The sequence below is a fragment of the Amblyraja radiata genome, chromosome 8, assembly GCF_010909765.2.
Source record: "Amblyraja radiata isolate CabotCenter1 chromosome 8, sAmbRad1.1.pri, whole genome shotgun sequence".
NCBI lineage: Eukaryota > Metazoa > Chordata > Chondrichthyes > Rajiformes > Rajidae > Amblyraja > Amblyraja radiata.
In genome coordinates this window covers 37,872,377-37,890,689 of record NC_045963.1, presented here as the reverse complement: position 1 = coordinate 37,890,689, position 18,313 = coordinate 37,872,377, and positions in this window count along the sequence as shown.

The following is an 18,313-nucleotide window of genomic DNA, read 5'->3' as shown; positions in this document are numbered from 1 at the left end:
ACAAGAAGTTCCTCATAATAAGGACAATCACAATGTTCCACATAATGAGATGATATGTCCTGGCAACAGAGCCAAGGACATGAAGTCCTCTTTTAATTGCCAACATTAAGCCAACAGCTTCACTGTTAATGTTTTTTTAATTATTATCGTAGCTTGTTTCCCTCCCAGAACAACGTTGTGAATTTTGACATAACTTTGCACTTGTGAGGAAATGAGGACTTGTGACACATAACATTCCATTGAACTGTCTGACACAATAAAAACGGTAAATGTCAGAAACACTGCATAACAGGCAGCATCTGTGGAAAAGGGAACAAACTTAACATTTCAATTCAAACACACCGTCCATTTTACACCATTGATTTGTCAAACAATTGGCTTTGTGAACAATGTATCATGTACTCCCCTGGTCCTACCCTGTCAGCGATAGTTCCTTTGTCCAACCCAACCGCCCAACACTCTCCCTGTATCTTAAAACAAACTTATTTTCTTACTTTTTCCAGTTGCGATGAAGGGTCTTTGGCTAGAACATAATTCCGCTCCTTTTTTCATGGACCTGCTGAGTGTTTCCAACACTCTCTGTATCTACAGTTTAATTGATTTTCATTAACTTTCACATAGCAGTAGCAGAAAGATACAAGAACAACTTCACGTTGATTACATTAGGGTTTAGTCTTTGTGAACCACTTTCCATCTTCCACGAATATTCACAGCATTATTGGTCCTTTTTAAAGTTGGTGAGTGGACAGAGCAATGGTGGTCCCTAATCTAAATGTTCTTGCAAGCTGCTCATGCATTTCCAATATTGATGAATACCTTGTTCTTTGTGAGGGTTTTGTGATGCATTTTTATGGTTCACATGAGGCTCCTAATAGAAACATAGAACATAGAAAATAGGTGCAGGAGTAGGCCATTCGGCCCTTCGAGCCTGCACCGCCATTCAATATGATCATGGCTGATCAATGACTGATAATGCAGATGCAGCTTTATAATTACGGTTCTCCAGACACGGAGCAAACCTTTAGGGTAGTGAAAGTTGAACTTTAGTTTTAGTTTTAGAGATACAGTGTGGAAACAAACATTTTGGCCCACAGAGTCCATGCCAACCAACAATCACCATACGCTAGTTCTATTCTACACACTAGGGACAATTCACAGAAGCCAATTAACCTGCAAACCTGCACGAATGTGGGAGGAAACCAGAGCACCCGGAGAAAACTTACACGGTCACATGCAGAGAACATACAAACATCCGTACAGACAGCACCCGTGGTCAGGATTGAACACAGGTCTCTGCCTCTGTAATATCTAAAAGCTCCTATTTAAAACTCTCTTAAATGCCACTATTGTATCTGCCTACACCAGCACTCCTGGCAGCATTCTGCAGGCTCACACCATTCTCTATGTAAAGTCATTGCCTGCACATCTTTGCCCCTCTCACCTTAAAGCGAACCCCTTTCGGCTTTGTCATTTCCACCCTGGGAAAAAGGTTCTGACTGCCTGCTTAATCTATGCCTCACATAATTTCAGAAAATTCTATCAGAATAACAGGAAGCAATTCTACAATCTGACCCTGACAATGAATGTGCTCCATCAACCATTTTCATGGTTTCGTTTAATTTAGAAATACAGCGCGGACCCTTCAGCCAACCGAGTCTGCACTGACCAGCAGTCATACAACAACATTATACCACACACTAGGGACAACTTACAATTTTACCGAAGCTGCAAACCTGTACATCTTTGGAGTATGGGAGGAAACTGGAGTGCCTAGAGAAAACTCATGTGATCATGGGAAGAATGTACAAACTCCGTACAGACAGCACCCGCAGTCAGGATCAAACCCGGGTCTCTAGTGCTATAAGGCAGCAACTCTACCGCTGCGCCACCGTGCCACCCCAGGATGATGCCAGGCAACATGGCACTACAGTGCAGTGGTACTACATCTCCTCTGCATATGCATGCAATCTTCCAATGAAGGTGTATCATTGAACCAACCCCACTCCACCTCAGTCTGTTGACTCGCAGAATCAGCACCTGTTGCATCCTTAGAACTTGCACAAACACCGTTCTGGCTTTCACTTGCTAACAACTGCAACTCATTTCTGCTAAGTGGTTTCAGACCTCTCGCGGATGTACGTTCTTTCCCTTAATCACCCCCCTCTCCTGCTGAAAACTTGCCGCTTCCGCTTGCTGCATGCACATGATGTGAAGCTGCCTTAACACCACCTGCACAAGCCTTTCAAAAATACCACACTGAATCATTTTCATTCTTCTGGCAGCACAGTAGGAAAGGCATGAAGCGGAGTCAGTATAGAAAGTGGGAAGAGATCTTGAGACTGTGGGAAGAGGGGAGGAAATATGTGGGAAGATCAACTACCCCCTCCATGCAAGCCCTCATTTCAATGGCTTCCTCGACCATTCAGACAGAAAGTCTTTGCACAGCATTGGATCTCCATACACTAACACTATCCTACACACTAGGGGCAATTTACAAATCTTACCTAAACCAATTGACCAACAAACCTGTACGTCTTTGGAATGTGGGGGAAAATCGGAGCTCCCAGAGTAACCCACGCAGTCACAGGGAGAACGTACAAACTCCATACTGACAGCACCCACAGTCAGGATCAAACCCGGGTCTCTGGTGCTGTAAGGCAGCAACTCTACTGCTGTGCCACCGTGCCATACTTAGAAAACCATCTCTCTTCAAACCTGTACAAGCTGCATTCTACCCTGGCACTACATTATTCCGGCATTTATCTGCTACTGTTTGGTCTTCTAATCACATGCTGACTCTTTATGCCCCTGTCCCACTTAGGAAACCTGAACGGAAACCTCTGGAGACTTTGCGCCCCACCCAAGGTTTCGTGCGGTTCCCGGAGGTTTTTGTCAGTCTCCCTACCTGCTTCCACTACCTGCAACCTCCGGCAACCACCTGCAACCTCCGGGAACCACACGGAAACCTTGGGTGGGGCGCAAAGTCTCCAGAGGTTTCCGTTCAGGTTTCCTGTGGGACAGGGGCATAGGGAGTCTCCCACTCTCCTATATCTTGGGTCCTGCAGCAATGGGGTTGCAGGAAGAAATCACTTTCGTGAAGACTTCCCTTCAACTTTGAAGCGCAAAAGCTTAAAACATTTGTGTTCTCTTGGTACAGATAGTGAGGGGGGAGAAAGTGTATGCTGAGTGATTCACTGAGCATGACTAAACACAAAGTGAACTGGACGTTCCTGAAACTAGTCCACCCGGGGGGGGGGGGAATTAGCAACCGTGCTCTGCTGAGGAGAATGGATGTGCAGACTTTAAAAAGCAAAGTATTACAGATTACCATCAATAAAATAATTTTGATTCTTCCATCATAAAACGCCATTAGCATGGCTCATTTTGTATAATTAAGGCTTTAACTTTGGGGTTTCCTGTCATTATTGGCAGTAGTCCAAGAGGTTATGTATGGGGCTACATTAATTCACATTCTGTAGCTGGGAAGGGACTGAATCAATCAGGCGAGATCTATCCCTGCTAAATGCCTGGCTTGCAAAGTAACTTACTATCAATGCTATCCTAAATGTATGATCTGTAGCCACTGAAATTCCTTTCAGCAATTTAATGGGAAGGTCCATCAACATCATCATGTTGCCCATCCTCACTGTCTTTTCTGATTGTACCCAGTTTTGAGAGGAAGCAAGATCAATTGGTTGAATTTTCCACCAAACCTGTAGGTTTTCCGCCATTGCACACCACTTGGAATGATATCACCATTTTGTAATCATCATTGGGTCTAAATCCTGCAACTCCCAACCAATACCATTGTAAATGTACCTCCCTCAGAAGGAGTGTGGCGATCAAAGAAGGTGGCTCACCACCGTTAGCTGAAGGCCAAATAGAGGTGTGTAATAAATGCTAGCTTTGCCAATGTGGCCCAGATCCAGAAAACTGTTGTACAGTATTTCTCTGTAAAATGGAGGGACGAAGCTTGAAGCTTTTAAACCCCTTGGATGTCTCAAAGCAACTTTCCCATAATGTGGATTCTATGAAACTGCAACTGTGACTTCCTAAGATTTTGCAGCCATTTGACGATGTTTATTTCCTACAACTTCCAGCCAGAACTAAGCAGATAAGATGATCTCTATCATACCGAGTGCCCTTAAAATCTTAACATAAATCCAGTAAAACGCAAGTGGAAACAGCAATATAAATCAAGCAAGATCTCCCAAGAATCCAGAGATGTGAGTAATTATCATTGCTAGTACTGGTGATGGGGCCTCCTCCCTACTTCCAGTGGGAGCTCTGGCAGGCAACAGGGAAACTGGGGAAATCTGTTTGGCAATTTTGATCTTCCCATTAAACTCCTGGTGAAATACAGGAAAGATCAACATCTGCATGATTCTGCCAAGCATGGTGATAATATTCTAATGCTGGAATGCTACTGAGATAAGAAAACCCTCTGTACTGACTGATACTGTGAATTTCTAGCTCTTCTTCTAGCTCTTCTTCCAACTTCATCCCTTAAAGTTGAGGATGACTTGATGACGAGGATGAGGGGTGTGAGTAGTGGAAGATGTATAGATTCCTTTAAGGTGAGGTGGCTTTTGCACCAACTATCATCAGTCCAATAGGAAGAAGGTCCAAGATAATTGAAGATCTGGCTCTGTCACACACTGCGCAAATACATAGATGTTGACTCTCATGCACACACACATGTATATATGCCTGCATGGTTGCACGCACTCATGCATGCTTGCGCACGGACACAGGCAGATGATCTTCTCCATGCCATTCCCCTCGACTGGAAAGGGAACAGTGAAGATTTATGGGGATGTTGCCAGGGTCTGAGCTACACTGAGAGGTTGGGTAGGCTAGGATATTATTCCTAGGAGTGCAAGAGAATGAAGAGTGATCTTATACAAAGCTTTTAAAGGTTTCAAAGGTCTTTTATTGTCATGCACCAATTAAGGTACAGTGATATGCGAATTACCATACAGCCATACTAAAAAAGCAACAAGACACACAACTACATAAAAGTTAACATATCACAGCAGATTCCCCACATTCCTCACTGTGTTGGAAGGCAATAAAGTCTAATCTTCTTCCCTCATTTTTCTCTCGCGGTCAAGGGCAGTCGAACCATCTGTTGGGGTAATCGTAGCTCCCGCAGCCGGTGGTCGAAGCCCCCGCGTTGGGGCGATGGAAGCTCTCGCGTTGGGGTGGTCGAAGCTCCTGCGGCTTGGAGGTCCCGAAGTCGGTCTCTGACCAGAGACCGCAAACTCTGCGATGTTGAAGTTCGCAGGCACCGGCAGTGGAGCCAGAGGTCGATCCCTGGGAAAGGGATTGCGGGCTCCGCGATGTTCGTCCCATAGGCTCCCCGCGGTGGAGCTCTCAAAATCGGTCTCCAGCAAAGGCCGCCAACTTCTTGATGTTAGGCCGCAGTGCGGACGGAGATACGATATGGAAAAAAACGACATCTCCGTCGAATCAAGAGATTAGAACATTTTTCCCCCAACCCCGTATCCCACCCCCCCACATAAAACAAGCTAAAGAACACTAAAAACAAACATTTAACACATACAAAAAAACAACAAAGAAGAAAGGGTCAGACAGACTGTTGGCGAGGCAGCCATTGCTGGTGCCACCCGGTGGTATATAAGATCATGAGGGGAATAGATATTGTAGATGCACAGAGTAACTTACTAAGAGTAGGGGAATCAAGAACCAGAGGACATAGGTTTAAGGTAATAAGGGAAAGATTACTTTGAACATGGTTCTGAGATGAAGGGATAGGGGGAAGTGCAGAGATGAGAAAATGATGGGAATTCACAGATGAGAAAAAAGCATGGAACAGTTGTTGTACATCTCTTTCCCTTCCCATAAAACCTTCCTCCACCTTTCTCCTTCCCACCACCTGAAGCAATCCGGCCCCTTCCTACTGCATGTACTTTCTTAAAGCCTGAAACATCTCTGCTATTTTTCATTGACCTGGATAATTGCATCTCCCTCTACGTGTACTATCAAGTCTGTATTTTTCTGTTTCCATTTTATTTGCTTTGATCCATCTACGCTGTTGAAAATTGGACTCAACCCAATTGACGTTACCCCTCTGGCAGCTGCTAGTGAGTGAGAGGAGACGTTTACACTATCAGCATGGCGTGTAGGCTGAAAAGGCAATTCCATTGCTCTCTGGGAAACACGCAGTCTCCATTACTGAGGCTCATTAAAGCAAACTGTGAAAGAGAGGTCCACAATGATTCTCTGAGCACATCTTTGACATGTTTAGACTTTAGACTTTAGAGATACAGCGTGGAAACAGGCCCCTCAGCTCACCGAGCCCGCACTGAACAGCGATCACCCCGTACACCCAGAATTTCGTTGTCTTGTACAATGACAATAAAGATTTATCTATCTATCTTATCTACACTAGCATTTTCCTACACAGTCTGTCAAGGAGGACTCTCTCTAACTTCTACAGGTGCACAGTAGAGAGCATGCTGACCGGTTGCATCGTGGCTTGGTTCGGCAACTTGAGCGCCCTGGAGAGGAAGAGACTACAAAAAGTAGTAAACACTGCCCAGTCCATCGTCGGCTCTGACCTTCCTTCCATCGAGGGGATTTATCGCAGTCGCTGCCTCAAAAAGGCTGGCAGTATCATCAAAGACCCACACCATCCTGGCCACACACTCATTTCCCTGCTACCTTCAGGTAGAAGGTACAGGAGCCTGAAGACTGCAACGACCAGGTTCAGGAATAGCTACTTCCCCACAGCCATCAGGCTATTAAACCTGACTCGGCCAAAACTCTGAACATTAATAACCCATTATCTGTTATTTGCACTTTATCAGTTTATTTATTCATGTGTTTTGTAGTCAATGCCTACTATGTTCTGTTGTGCTGAAGCAAAGCAAGAATTTCATTGTCCTATCAGGGACACATGACAATAAACTCACTTGTACTTGTACTTGTACTTGTACTTGTACTTGTACACTAAAGGTTCAATCACCCTGTATACTAGGGACCGTTAACAATTTTACCGAAGCCAACTAATCTACAAACCTGAACGTCTTCGGAATGTGGGAGGAAACTGAAGCACCCGGAGAAAACCCACGGGGTCACAGGGAGAAGGTACAAACTCCGTACAGAGAGAACCCGTAGTCAGGAATGAACCCCGGTCTCTCGCGCTGTAAGGCAGCAAATCTACCACTGCACAACTGTGCCCACTATCGTACTAATTATAACCCAGTAACACAAACAACTTGTGAATTTTCATTTTAACTTTGTATGGGAGTTCGGGAGTGCCAGGTTTCGGTCCCCTGTGCCGATACTGTAAAACATAATTATAAGGCGCTGTGCCAAGTCCACAGGAATTTTATTTTCTCTCCAAATAATTGTGACGGGGGATGAAAACTGAAGGTAAAATGGATGGGTTGTGGGAGTGAGGAATGGGGAGGGTGGGGGAGAAGGCGGCAATATTGTCAAAAGGAGCCTTGGTGCTGGAGTGGAGGTGAAATGTTTGGAATGTAGTTAGAAGTGTCAGGGGTCACTGCATGCGCAGGAGTAATTGAATTTTATGGAGCTGAGTCATATGTGGAGAACAGAACTGAAGATGATTAATGAACATCACCATGAAAAGGCTCCTGTAAAGGAATGCTCAGAGATCTTAAGCTCATAACATCGCAGTAGGTATATTTTATCCTTCAATGAGAAAATTAAATGTCTTTCAATCCTGTTCAATGCCGCGGTAAACTTCAATCGCATCTGTAGTTGCTCCTGTCAACAAGGGACTTCATTGAGTTGCCAGTAAGAATCAGGGAATAGAGTCCATGAGGGCTTTTTGCAGTGTAAGCCAGCCAGTCTATTCACCCCCTGTCCCTTAAATTGAACAAGGTCGTTGACATCAGAGCACCATAATCGCAGAGGACCATGGCCTACAGGAGGTAGCTGGCAAACTGGTTCCCCCCGGCTGAACACAAAACCCCGCCCACCGTGGCCTACAGGAAGAAGCTGCCGAGCCGGCATCAGCTCAGAGAACCCGGTGGACCAATGCCTGGGAGGGGGAGCCCACCGAGCCCCAACTCCTGCTCGTCCCCCAAAGACAAGTACCGGTGATGATGATGCACATGACCAGCGAGGAGCGATGCCGGTAGGAGATGGGAGGGAACTGGGATCTGGCCTTCTGTGCCCCCGAGGTCGGCTGCAGGAGGCTCCCCTAGGGTACAAAGGTGGATGGGCGAGGAGAAGGACATTGGTTCGCAGGTGGACTTGCACGTCCGAGAGAAGACAACACCTGGAAGCCTGCAGCATCTTGGGGCTTGCTTGGAACGGGCACTGCTCGTAATACATAGAGCGTGGACTGATGCCAAAACATGCACGCGGGATCAGTAGACTATTTCTGTACAATTTGCTAACGGGGATATGCTTAGATATGGCAATACTCTACTGGACTATTTGTAAGAGAAGAATTTGCACTTCGCACGTGCGACTATAAAAACACCAGTGAACCGTTGAACCCCTTATTTTGCTCTGATCCTGCAAACTATTTTCTCTCAAACACCTATCCAATCCTCTTTTGAATGACCTGATTGATCTTGCTTCCCCCACCCTTTCAGGCAGTGGTGCAGCCAGAAAGAAAATATGCTGAATTGGCAACCACAAATTAAACTGTTTAAATAAATGTTATGCGTTTTAGTGAAACATCTCTGTATGCCAGGAACAACACTCAGTCAGCCTCAACCACATCTACACAGGAGATTTAATCCATTCATTCCTTCCTAAAGCACCAGTCTCTTGATTCTTACTTATACATCTTTACCTATACATTTACCTTCCATACCTAATCATCTTGTCAGTAAAGCCATAATGAATTGCCATTGAGAACTATTTTTTTAATTTTTAGTTTAGTGATACAGGCCCTTCGGCCCACTGAGTCCGTGCCGACCACAATCACCCATACACTAGTTCTATCCTACACACTGGGGACAATTTACTAAAGCCAATTAACCTACAAACCTGTGTGGCTTTGGAATATGGAAAGAAACCAGAGCACCCGGAGAAAACCCACAAACTGTACAGACAGCACCCATAGTCCGGATCGAACCAGGGTTTCTGGTGCCGTGAGGCAGCAACTCGACCGCTGCGCCACTGTGGCATTGTGCAAAGGTTCAATTCATGAAGCAATTCATGAAGTAATTCATGAAGCTGTAAGTTCAGTGTTTGTTAGCTCCAACTTTCAGCAGTTGTTCAAATAACATCCTCATTATCTGCTTGGAATGTGCCAATTAACCTTCCTGCAATCCTTGTCCCCCTTCCACTCTTTGCCAAAACATCATGAGCAACATCTTCATTATCTGCTGCTGTGCCCTCCTCCTCCCTTTGAGCAAGTGGCTCTGTGTGTCAACTCTGATCGAGTTAATGGTCATGTCTCCAGGCCAGCCCGTCGGAAATGCCACCCAGCAGATAACTGGTGATAGCTTTGCTTCCCGTTCTAGTCCTTGTCCTAATCCACTGTGCTCCCTTTCTCAAGAGGGCCAAGAGAAAGAGTGGGTTAACAGTAATGGGAGGGTGAGGGTTAATAGAGCATGAGGACAGAAGGGGTGGGTGTGTCACGGAGAAAGTGTGATCAGACTCCTTTATATCTGTTATAATTTTATAGAAGTTTAATATTCAGGATAAAAATGGGAAATGATTACCCAGGCATGCTTCGTCTATCCAATATCTATACTATTACTAAAACTCTCATCTTGACCACTTCCTGTCTGTGTTGTAATTAAATTTGCGCAAAAACAATCTCCCATAGCGCTACAATTTTTTGCCACCTTACTCACCATTCTCCTGCAAGGCAAATACCTTTCGTTCCGATTGGTGAAATAGTACAAGTTATGAAGGTTTTGAAGGTTCCCCCTCCCTCACACCCTTCCCTCCACCCCAGCCTCGTCTCCCCCACACGACCCTCCCCCACACACCACCCCTCCCCTACACCCCTCCCCCCACACACCACCCCTCCCCCACACACCACCTTCCCCCACACACCACCCCTCCCCCAACCCCCCTCCCCTACACCCCCTCTCCCCTACCCCCCCACCCCTCTCCCCCACACCCCCCTACACTACAACCTCCCCCACAACCCCCTCCCCCACCCCCTCTCCCACCACCCCTCCCCACCACCTCCCACACCCCCCCCTCCCCAACCCCCTCCCCTACACACCCCTCCCCAACCCCCTCCCACAACCCCCCTCCCCCAACCCCCTCCCCCACACCCCCTCCCCCACCCTCACCCCCACACCCCCTCCCCCACACACCCCCTCCCTCACATGCCCCACACCCCCACCCCCTCCCGCACCTCCTCCATCCCCCTCCCCCACACACCCCCTCCCCCTCCCCCACCCCAGCCCCCCCTCCCCACACCACCCTCCCCCACACACCCTCCGCCACACACCACCCTCCCCCAACCCCCTCCCCAACCCTCCTCCCCTACACCCCCCTCCCCCCCTCCCCCACATACCCCTTCCCCCAACACTACCCACCCCCCCACCCCCTCCCCCACACCCCCCCCCCCACACCCACTCCCCCACCTCCCCATCCCCCCTCCCCCACCTCCCCAGCCCCCCCCTCCCCTCCCCCCCTCCTCTACACCCCCTCCCCAACCCCCTTCCCCACACCCTCCTTCTCCAACTGCCCTCTCCCCCACACACCCCCTCCCCACCCCCCCCACAACCCACCTCCCCAACACCCCCCCTCCTCCACACACCCACACCCTCACACCCTCCTCCCCCACACCCTCTCCACCACACACCCCCTCCCCTAACCCCCTCCCCACCCCTGTCCCCCACACCCCCCCCTCCCCACCCCTGTCCTCCCCACCCCTCTACCCCCATACACCCTCAATTTTGGCTTTGGTAAAAATTGTAAATTGTCCCTGGTGTGCAGGATAGTGCTAATCTATGGAGTCGCTGGTTGGCGCAGACCTGGTGGGCCGAAGGGCCTGTTTCTGCGCTGTATCTCGGGGAAAAAATTATACAGGAACGTGTTATTCCCCTGCCATTTCCGAAAGATTAATGGTAAGTACACATGAAATTCGCACTTTGTTTACCCGGATTTTTTTTTTTTACAAGACAAATCTGTTGCTGTCAATCTTCTGTAGTTTTCTGGATCTGGCACAATGCATTGCCAAGTAATTCAACACATACAGTACTGCACACAGCTTTCACACAATCAGTGCTGGAGAAGTCTGGCTATATTCATATTAACAGTTTTCTTAATTCTGTGCTGTTAAGTTGTTCTTTAGCATAATTTTTAATGATTTCAATCTTTATGATTTACTACATTTAATTGACCAAAGTTACTGTTAAAATTACTGATCATAGGTTGTATCACAAGCCATCTTCCTTTAGCTTAGTAACTAGAGTTGGACACAAAGCTTAAGAATGCAAGGCAGTTAAAATATTCACTTTCAAACACATTGCTGGCAACCAGATTTCAGTGTGACAAATTACCATATGGAAAAGGTCTGAGGAACTGCCTGTTTATGTTAGAATATCGCCCATGTACGGTAGATAAGGCCATTCATGGTGGATTCCTTTTCCGGCAACTAGTTTGAAGAAGTTCAGTGAAAAGGAGTCTGCTCAATTCTATTTTCTATTTGTAAAAATTGAGTACATTTTAAAATTCAGCTTTGCATTTTAAGTGCTTTACTACATCAAAGAAAAATGTTCATGTAATACATTTAAATTAATGTTCCCAATGGCATAATAATCAATTGGACAATAATGCTTTAAACCTCAGATTTTCTATTCCTTTTAAATTCCTGTTAATATTATACATTTTTTCTTCTCTAGCATGTCTAAAGATGTGCAAAACCTCAAACTGGATGTTGGAACAAAAGAGAGGGATGAGACCTCAGGCCAAAGCTAACACTCTGAAGATCTTTCCTGGTCCGAAAACACTAATGCAATCATCAAGAAAGCTCATCAGTGCCTCTACTTCCTGAGAAGATTACGGAGAGTCGGTTTGTCAAGGAGGACTCTCTCTAACTTCTACAGGTGCACAGTAGAGAGCATGCTGACCGGTTGCATCATGGCTTGGTACGGCAACTTGAGCGCCCTGGAGAGGAAAAGTCCATCATCGGCTCTGACCTCCCTTCCATCGAGGGGATTTATCGCAGTCGCTGCCTCAAAAAGGCTGGAAGTATCATTAAAGACCCACACATCCTGGCCACACACTCATCTCTCTGCTACCTTCAGGTAGAAGGTACAGGAGCCTGAAGACTGCAACAACCAGGTTCAGGAATAGCTACTACCCCACAGCCATCAGGCTATTAAACCTGGCTCGGACAAAACTTTGATTATTAATAACCAATCATCTGCTATTTGCACTTTATCATTTTATTTATTCATGTGTGTATATATTTATATTATAGTATATGAACACATTGATCAGTTTTGAAGTAAATGCCTACTATGTTCTGTGTGCTGAAGCAAAGCAAGAATGTCATTGTCCTATCAGGAACACATGACAATAAACTCACTTGAACTTGAACACCTCTCCTGCACCAAAATGTATCATTAGTCAGATAGACGCAAAATGCCAGAGTATTAATCACTAGAAAATAAAATTAGAGTTTCACCAGGGCACTAAAAGGAATGGATATTCAATTATTCCTTAGTACTTGAGAGAGGTGATATTAATGCCAAAGATTTTGTTTATTCGTGGGATGACGACTTAGTCACAAAGTTACGGCCCATTTCTATTGGCATTGATCTGAGGATATTTGGAACCAAATACTTGGATGTGCTTGGAGTCACATAGTGCTCAGGCCATGGAGTCATGCCACATTTCCTTCTGAAAGGCCACTCATGCCAAAGTGAATCTTCACAACGATCTGGTGATTTCACGGTCATTATTATCCATATTAGCATGTCAATGGCAAAAGATTCATAACTTCCCAGTTACGTGGTTGGATTCAAAATTCATATATGTGGATGAAAGGTCATTGCACTCGATACAATAATGTAATCATTATTCACGTATGTTCAATGTTTTATATTCCAATTAGTTCAATTGCTTAAATCAAAAAATTACTGAAGAAATGTAAATACGTTGAACCTGGGAAAGGAATTCTGAGGAATAAAACTACACAGCAGTTTACCAATGAGCTATCTTGTCATATGGGGTTGAAATATTGTAGGGAAAGGATAGGAATTTTGGTAATTCCAAAACAAGCTTGCAGGAAGTTTCATTGGTGGTGTGAAGAGAATAGCATGTTCATAATACAGCAGGACCCACTCTATGAAAATAGCTGAAGCCAAGCACAATTCAGCAGACTTGTGCAGCTTAAATGTTACTTTCACATTTTTTTGGAAGGTTCTCCAATGTGTGTGTGAATGCTGAGTAAGAAAGCATATGGAAGCTTGAGCATATGGAACTCAAAGGCATAAGTTGCACTTGATATGGGTGACATAATGGGGAGAGATTCATTGTTTGTGCGCTACCCTAGTGGAATATTTGTTGCTGTGCTTTTAGTTTGATTTATGCCTCACCATGGCAGAGAGGAAAGCTAGGGCCAGACATGTTGGGGTGGGAATGAGAAGGGGTAGAGAGGGGTTAAAATAACATGCAACGAGAAGCTCAAGATGGCTGTTGCAGACAGAGCACAGGTGATCTGCAAAAAGGTTATCTAGTCAACATGGAGTCTCACCTATGTAAAGGAGGACATCAGAAATTACTGCTGCGGGCACCAAATGCAATAGACCAGTTTTGAGCAGACGCACGTGACTCGGACTCACCTGGAAGGACTATTTTGGGTACCTGGATGGTGGTGAGGGAATAGGTAAAGGGACGGGATTTGCATTGCTTACGGTGGTCGGCAGAGATGGATGGGTGGGAAGGGAAGAATGACCAACCTGTGTCAATGGTGCTGAAATGACGATGGTGGAGAGCGTTAAGTTCCTAAATGTAAATAACACCAACAATTTGTCCTTGGTCAGCCACATTGACCCTACGGACAAGAAAGCACCACCAACACATCTACTTCCTCAGTAGTCTAAGCAAATTCAACATTCATGTCTCCAACCACTTACCAATTTCTACAGATGCACCATAGAATGCATCATATCTGTATACATCACAACTTGCTTTGCAAACTGCTATGTCCAAGACTACAATAAGTTGTTGAAAATTGTGAGCACAGCCCAGTCCATCACACAAACTTACCTCCCCCCATCGACACTTCATGCTGCTTCAGGAAAACTGTCAACATAATCATAGATCATTCACACCTATATAGACACAAAATGCTGGAGTATCTCAGTGGGTCAGACAGCATCTCAGGAGAAAAATAGGTGACATTTCATGTCTTTCTCCAAAGATGCTGCCCGACCCGCTGAGTTACACTTTGTGTCTATCATTTTGTGTGTATAGCATTTTGTGACTATCTTGGTCATAAACCAGCATCTGCAGTTCCATTGACCATTCACACCCTGGTCATTCTCTATTCTCCCTTCTCCCTTCTCCCATCAGGCAGGAGGTACAAGTGCTTGAAAGCATGCACCACTGGATTCAAAGACAGCTTCCTCCACATGTTATCAGACCTTTGCACAGACTTTTCAAATGCTAAGGACGCATTCCTGATATCCCAATCTATTGTTGCGGCCCTTCCACTTATCTTTTATAATTTCTCCAGAGATGCTGCTTGACCCGTTGAAGAAAGCAACGCATGTAATGGAATTTCTATTCTAACCTTTCATCATAGGTTCACGAGCATATCAGAAGGAGTTGGATATTACTATTATATTAAGAGAATCGCGATAAAATACTATTTTAGATCAGTATTACAGAAATTTTCCATAAGCTTTCCAAGCCAATGGAAATATTTCTAACTGGCTTCTCTCCATGATATTTATTTAAACTTAAAACATATGAAATCATCCAGCACTTTGTATTTAGCTCAAGATTTCAGCGTCTGCGGTTCCTTACGTCTGCAGTAAACACTGTATTCTGCAACAACTACCATGACAAGTAATTAATAAGGTAAATGGGCAATGATGTGCCTCACGAATGGAGAGGCATAGTTTGCCTCTCTCTCTCTCTCACACATTCCCTGTGAATGTTTCCCCTGGCATTCTGCTGATGTCCTTGAGTTGTTGCACTATTCATGGGCCAGTTACCAGTCACAGTCACTCCTAAATCCAGTTGGCACATTTCTAGAAACAAATAACTGCGGATGCTTGTTAACACAGAAAAGGACGCAAAGTACTGGAGTAACTCAGCAGGTCAGGCAGCATCTCTGGAGAACATGGATAGGTAACATTTCAGGTCAAGATCCTTCTTCAGTAGCTGACATTTTGGGACAAAATCCTTCTTTAGTCCTGAAGAAGGGTTTTAACCCGAAACCTCACGTTTTACCTCGGTATTTAATACAATCAACCCCTCAAAGCTGGTTACCAAACTCTCAGAACTGGGTCTCTGCGCATCTCTATGCAATTGGATCCTCGACTTCCTCATTCACAGACCATAGTCTGTCCATATTAGTGGAAATGTGTCAGCCTCGACAACAATCAATACGGGAGCACCTCAAGACTGCGTGCTCAGCAACCTGCTGTACTCACTCTATACTCATGACTGCGTAGCCGGTCATAGTGCGAACTCCATCTTCAAGTTCGTTGCCAACACCACTGTTGTGCGACGTATCACTGAAGAAGATGAGTCAGAGTATAGAAGTGAGATCGACCGTTTGACCAAATGTTGCCAGCACAATAACCTGGCTCTCAACACCAGAAAAAACAATGAACTGATTGTGGACGTTGGAAGGGGTAGGATGGGGACTCATAGTCCCGTTTATGTCAATGGGTCGATGGTGGAGAGGGTCAAGAGCTTCAAATTCCTGGGCGTGCATATGTCTGAAGATATCTCCTGGTCCGAGAACACTGATGCAATTAGAAAGAAAGCTCATCAGCGCCTTTACTCCCTGAGAGGATTACGGAGAGTCGGTATGTCAAGGAGGACTCTCTCGAACTTCTACAGGTGCACAGTAGAGAGCAAGATGACCGTGGCTTGGTTCAGCAACTTGAGCGCCCAGGAGCCGAAAAGACTGCAAAAAGTTGTAAACACTGCCCAGTCCATCATCGGCTCTGACCTGCCTACCATCGAGGGAATCGTAGTTGCTGCCTCAAACAGGCTGCCAGCATCATCAAGGATCCACACCATCCTGGCCACTAACTCATCTCCCAGCTGCCTTCTGGTAGAAGGTACAGGAGCCTGAAAACTGCAACATCCAGGTTCAGGAATAGCTACTTCCCCACAGCCATCAGGCTATTAAACTCAATTCAAACAAAACTCTGAACATTAATAGCCCATTGCACTTTATCTTTATCTGCTTATTTATGTGTCTATATATATATTCAATAGTATATGGTCACACTGATCAGTTCTGTTCTGTATTTATTTATGCCTACTATATTCTGTTGTGCTGAATCAAAGCGAGAATTTCATTGTCCTATCTGGGACACATGACAATAAACTCTCTTGAATCTTGAATCTTGAATCCATGTTCTCCAGAGATGCTGCCCGATCTGCTGAATTACCCCAGCACTTTTAGCACATTTTTAGTTCTGAGTAATTTACTGAAATGTCCTGAAAATGCATTTGTTTTTCTCGATTCTGAGATTTTATTTTAATTTATTCTACCGTGAATAGGCTCCTCCAACTGAATGTGAATCTAAATCGATTTAAAAAAAAGAAATCAAACAAAGGCTCAATAATGCAAAACGCAGTGACTGGTTCATGAAAATACTTTGTTTTGAAAAGAAGTGGTTGTCAGATGAAAGAGAAAATGGAGGAATCTGGAGAGTTTCACACAGTAAGTTGCTATGGATCAGTACAGCAGGGGTATGAGGCAGTGCTATGATTCTGACAGGGAAATGCAGGCAAAATGTAACATATAGACCAGGACATATCAGGAGGAATAAAAGCTGGCGGCTGCCATTGTCATAACAAATGCAGTTCAAGATCTTCCCAGATGCTTTCCATACGCATAACACATGCTTACATATTACATTCACAAACTCATACTTGCAAAGATGTAGAATTATCCAGGGCTTTTTACCTTAGGCAAATGTTAGACCTACTTTCTGTTGTTTTGCCACAGAACAACCACTGTAATTGAGAGGGTGATGATTATTATTTATACTGGACATTAAATCAGACTGAGTTCCTGAGCTCATATGTGAGGATGCTATTTGTAGATTTTAGTTCTGCATTTAATACAATCATCCCCAGCAGAATGGTGAACAAACTGTCTGATCTGGGTGTTAATGCAAACACATGCGGATGGATTAAGGACCTTTTAACAGACCGCCCACAGACTGTCAGGATGGGGTCCAATTACTCCCCAGTCCTGACGCTCAGCACAGGAGCGCCACAAGGTTGTGTGCTGAGTCCCATCTTGTATACAATATACACTTACGACTGTATACCAACACATAGTACAAACAGGATCATCAAGTTTGCGGACGACACGACTGTGGTGGGACTGATAAACAACAACGACGAGTCTGCCTACAGGGATGAAGTCCAAAAACTGACTGTCTGGTGTACCAAAAACAACCCGGTACTCAACCCATCAAAGACAAAAGAACTGGTCGTCGACTTCAGGAGGAAGAGGAGAGAGGAACCTGCTCCCTTATACATCAAAGGAGACATGGTGGAGAGAGTCACTGGCTAAGTTCCTGGGAATAAACATCTCCCAGGACCTCAAATGGCAAATGAACACCGTGATTCTCGTGAAGAAGTCACATCAGCGGCTGTATTTCCTGAGGTCTCTGCGGAGAGCAAACGTCTCACAGCCGCTGCTGCTGTCCTTCTACCGATGCGCCGTGGAAAGTATCCTCTCCTATGGAATCCTGTTGTGGTTTTCTAGCTGCACTGTGGCTGAGAGGAGGGCGCTGCAGAGAGTTATAAAAACTGCACAGAGCATTACAAACGCTCAACTGCCCTCATTGGATGATATATATAGGGCCCGATGCTTGCGCCGGGCCACAAACATCAAGCAGGACACATCCCACCCTGCCAACCACCTTTTCACTCTGCTACCCTCTGGGAGGCGATTCAGGTCTCTGAAGGCTCGCACCGGTAGACTTAAAAATAGTTTCTACCCATGTGCGATAAAATAACTTGATTCCAACAGAGAACACTGGGAATGCAAAACGTAATTCCAAGAAATGCCGCCAAATTCTTTTAAATTCTTTTTAAATACTTATTTATTATTTTACTAATAAGTGTACATATGTGTCAATGGTTGTCATGTTTGTATTTTTTTAACCGGAGGAGATGT